Source organism: Nelumbo lutea, chromosome 3, assembly GCF_056320005.1.
Source record: "Nelumbo lutea isolate HS-2025 chromosome 3, American lotus-T2T, whole genome shotgun sequence".
Taxonomy (NCBI): Eukaryota; Viridiplantae; Streptophyta; class Magnoliopsida; order Proteales; family Nelumbonaceae; genus Nelumbo; species Nelumbo lutea.
Genome location: NC_142686.1, coordinates 51,617,620 through 51,622,391, shown reverse-complemented (window position 1 = coordinate 51,622,391; position 4,772 = coordinate 51,617,620).

Sequence of the window (4,772 nt, the reverse complement as noted above, 5' to 3'; positions counted from 1 at the left end):
GAAGTGGTCAACCGTTGTCTAGAGCAGTATCTTCATTGATTTGTTTTTTAGCAACCTTGGAAGTGGAGCTCCTTCCTGCCATGGGCAGAATTTTGGTATAACACCACCGATCATTCCTCTATCGGAATGACCCCCTTTCAAGCACTATATGGAAGACCACCACCTCGTATTCCAAATTACCAAGGTGGAACATCCTCAGTAGAAGAAGTAGATCAAGCCATGCTCTCTCGCGATGCCATTTTGCAGCAACTCAAAGTAAACTTACATGCGGCCATTAACCGCATGACCCAATTGGCTAATGCTAAAAGAAGAAATGTCGAGTTCCAAGTGGGCGATCTGGTCTTTCTCAAGCTCCACCCATACCGACAGCAGACGGTTCATAGGCGGGCCTATCACAAACTAGCCAGTCGCTATTATGGGTCGTACCTAGTGGAGGAATGAATAGGCAAGGTGGCCTATAAACTGCAACTTCCTGAGGGCTCGCGCATCCATCCAGTTTTCCATGTCTCCCTACACCAAAAATAGGTGGGCGACACCACTACCACTAGCACCGACTTACCACCCATAAATGAGGAGAGAGAACTCATCACTGAACCAGCAGCCATTCTGGATACCCACTGGGTGAAGAAAGGATCCACTTTCATGGAGGAAAGTCTTGTCCAATGGAAGAACCTTCCTAGCGAAGATGCCACATGGGAGAATTCCCAAGAGTTGCGCGAGAAGTATATCAATCTGGACCTTGAGGACAAGGTCCATCTTCAGGATGGGGGAAATGATGGCCTGAGAAGATCGAACAGGGTACCCATGCGTAACCCAAGATATGTGGACTGATAATGCTCATGCATGGCCCATGCAAAGCCAGCCCATTATGCATGGCCCATGCAACAACCCGGTAGAGCAGTACCCAGTAGAGAAGGATTCGGTCAAGCCACAAGAATCGGTCAAGCAATTAGTTGTTGATTGTTAGCTAGTCTTAAGCATGTTGTTAGCTGGTCTTAAGCAAGATTGAGTCAAATAAGTTATTTGTTATTTTTGTTAAGTTGTTAGCATGAGAAGGCATAGGGATAGGCCATATAGTTAGAAGGCTAATCCCTTACCTTAAGGCTATTTCAGTGGTAGGAAGTTAAGAAGTTTATGTATTTAAACACCACCCCACCACATGGATGGGGCAGTTGAAAATTAATAAACCTCTTGTGGTCTATTCTCGCCTTAAGCAGAATACTCTATCTCTCTCTAGCTTTGACTGGGACCTATCAGGGAGCTACATGGTTGGATCCCCTTCCCTAACTCTAAAAATCCAAGATTTTGCACCCAACCAATCCTACATGGAAACATGCAGTTTTAGTAAGTTTTTACCTAGCTAGCCTAAAGTAGGTCGTCTAGACACCTTTAGTTTGCGAGCCTTCCTTTATGACAAAAGCAAATCTCACTGAACTAACATAGTCTGACCATCTGCTTTATTAACTGTAGTGAACGGCTAAACCTGTTATTGATATGGCCAGTTGAATTGTTAGAACTGTTATCCAATCATGATTCTAGGTCTAATTTCAACAAAAGATTGTATGGAAGTTAGACAAGGTGCAAAAGATACATAATTCGTATGTGGAAAATGTACCCAAGAAGCCCAAGTATAGAATAAGCCACTATGAACATGGAAGAAGGTAGGATGAATAAGAATAGTGAAGGAGAACCCATATGGTGAGGAAACAAGAAATGAAGATGTTGAAAAAGATGTTATAATTGATAAAATCTACAGAGGGCATATTTGAATAGGATGATTGATAGGGAGGTTGAAATGAACAAGAAATTGGGCCTGCACAGAGGAACAAGTAATTGCCCGTGGCATCATGGTTAGGTTACTCTATTGTGACCTGGGTGACTGGGGTTTAAATCTTGAAAAATGCAACTCTTTTGTCTATTTTGCAGGGGTAAGGCTGTGTGCAATAATCAGTAAACCCTAATAAGCTTGTTTCATTTTAAGTTTGTGTATTTTACAGGGGTGAGGCTGTGTGCAATAATCAGTAAACCCTAATAAGCTTGTTTCATTTTAAGAAGAGGTGATCGAGAACAAGTGGAGATAAGGTATATGGAGGGAGAAGTGAGAGGGAGCCGGGAGGGGATGGGTTGGAGCCATTTGGGTTTTAGTCGTTTGACTTATGGCGGGAAATTAGAAGGAATGTTATTTTCCTAGAATTAGTATTAGTACTCACTTTTTTTTTATTGGGCAATTAATACTCACTTCTACGGAAAACGCTTTTTTTCCACAACTATTTTATATGCAACAAAACACTAAGGTTTTAAAAATTGATCCGAAAATGGAACCGTTTTGGACATTGTTTTCCGGTTCAGTGGTTCAACCATCTAGGTCCAATGGTTCAACCCATGACGTTATGAATAAAACAAAAAATATTTATATATAATAAAATATACCATAAAAATTAAATAAAATATAGAAAGTACACAAAAAATACAGGAAAAACAACAACATATGAAAAAATAAAAATAATAAAATACAGAAAAAAATCCAAAAAATCTAATATGTGTGACAAATTGGGTTGCTCTGAAGCCTCTGCAATTTTCTTTTATAGCTCAAACTCTCTTTCTTCTCTTATTTTATATATATCTAAAAAGCTGAATTGATGAATCCAAATTCAAATTAGTAGCATACTTGATCTGAACATGAAACCCTAATGAACTCTTGCAACAATTGTTAACTTTTCCAGTTATCTCAGAAAAATTCAAATAAGAAAGAAATATACCAGTTTAACCTTCAAATCAAAATTGAAAAGCAGGGGATGCCTCAGTCTCTGATTCTGCAGTGGCTATCGGCTCCAATGGAGTGGTCACTAGTGCAAACGGTGGTTTGATTCCTTGAAAAATCATAGTATTGCAAAAAAAAAATTAATTAAAAATAATTGAAATGGCTAAATGAGAGATAAAAACTGAAATCTAAAGTTCTGAACTGAATAATGGTGGTTTTGAACTAAACAGTGGTCGCTAGCTCACTTAGTTACATGAAAAATCATAGTAGTCGTCAGTAGCCACAGTGAAGATAGTCGCCGAAGGTTGGAGTCCACTGTGGTTGCCAGCAGTCGCAACGAAGATAGTTGTTGGAGACATTCCTTTCAAGATGCGGTTGAGAAAGAGTGAAATACTCAAAAGTCGAAGCTTTAGTCACCGGCTTCTGCTGCGACTTTGGTTGTCTGCGGGTGCTTGCTCGGATTCTGGGAAGGATAGTGCCGGTGTATCGTCGCCATCATCTTTGGTGAATGCTTGAAGGCTTTTGGTTTTGGGTTTGGCAAAACAAAACCCTAAAAGGCTAAGACTTTCGAAGGTAAGAAGGTTAGATGTTAGGATATATTTGGCATTTTATTTTTTGTTTTATTTTTATTTTAAAATAAAAAACAAAATTTATAAAATACTGAACCACTAACCCTTGACCGGGTCGAATGGGTCGATGGTTCAACTAGCCAGGTCGATGGTTTTTTGACTTTTTCAATGTTTTTTCACTAAATGACGGTTCGAGGTAAACCTGAAACTGTTCAAAAGATCGGTTTTCGGTCCGAATGGTCCGATGGTCCGAATCAACCACGGTTCTAAAACGTTGCTAGACACCATAAAATAAATCACTTTTTTCTGTCATCTTGTGTGCCAATCAGAATATAAATAATGTTTTAAGGGAAAAGTGAAACATGTTAGGTATATTAATGGTTGTTCATTTGTACATATGAAGTTCTACTCCTAGTAAATGTAAGGTTATCTTCTGGTTGATATAAATACCTCATTACTATTTTAGATGAGAAAACATACTAGAAGAAAAAGTTAAGTTTGTCTAACATGGCAATTCTTCCATTTAGGAAAATTAATGCACCATGGTCTACCACTACACAAATTAAATCACTACCTTATGTAATGTTTAACAATATCAAAGTGATCAATGTGGAGGGTCTTTCAAATTAAACTAGTATATAATTAATGTACATTTCTTTTCATGTCATGCCTTAGAAATTCATTTAATCAAATTTCAGCATTATATTCTAATAAAGCCCATTATAGTCAAAGTACATACCGCGAAGCTGTGTCATTAGTGTATAGATCATTTGTGGACACTGCTCTAATTGTCCATGTCATTAACTGATTTCTTTGCTTCATAGTGAGGAACTACCAGATGTAAAAGAATCCAAAATGCAGGAAGTAGCCTAATAAATTAGATGTGACATGGAACCAAAACCTCATGTTGTTAGACATCACGTCTATTACCTGTGCTTTCGGACGCATCCATTGTTTTTTTGAACCTCAAACACTTTTGAGGTATCTCCGCTGCTATATAGTATAATCAATACTCTGATTATGACTTATGAGGATCACATAAAGGGAAAAGCAAAACAATTCAACAATGCAAGCAGTTTGAGGATGAAGGCTATTTATTTTAATAATAAAAAAGATAAACCCTGACAATTTCTCGAAGAACTTGCAAATTGAAATGATTTCATCATAGTATAAAACTTTTGCTGAAAGCAGCAATGGTAGATTTATCATTTGTTACATGCTTTGAATAAAATATATAGCCGCTTATGGGAAAGACCCAAACTCTCACAAAGAGTTGAAAGACAAAATCTTGCCCAAAATCGATTCTTGGAGCTCAAAACTCCAATCTTAAGCCGGCAGAATCACCCTTATAATAAAGTCAGTGATGCAGTCAATTCCAGCACATCAAATGTCCTCCACTATGCTGTCCGGGGGTGTGGGTTTTAGGCTTTTCTCTCATATGA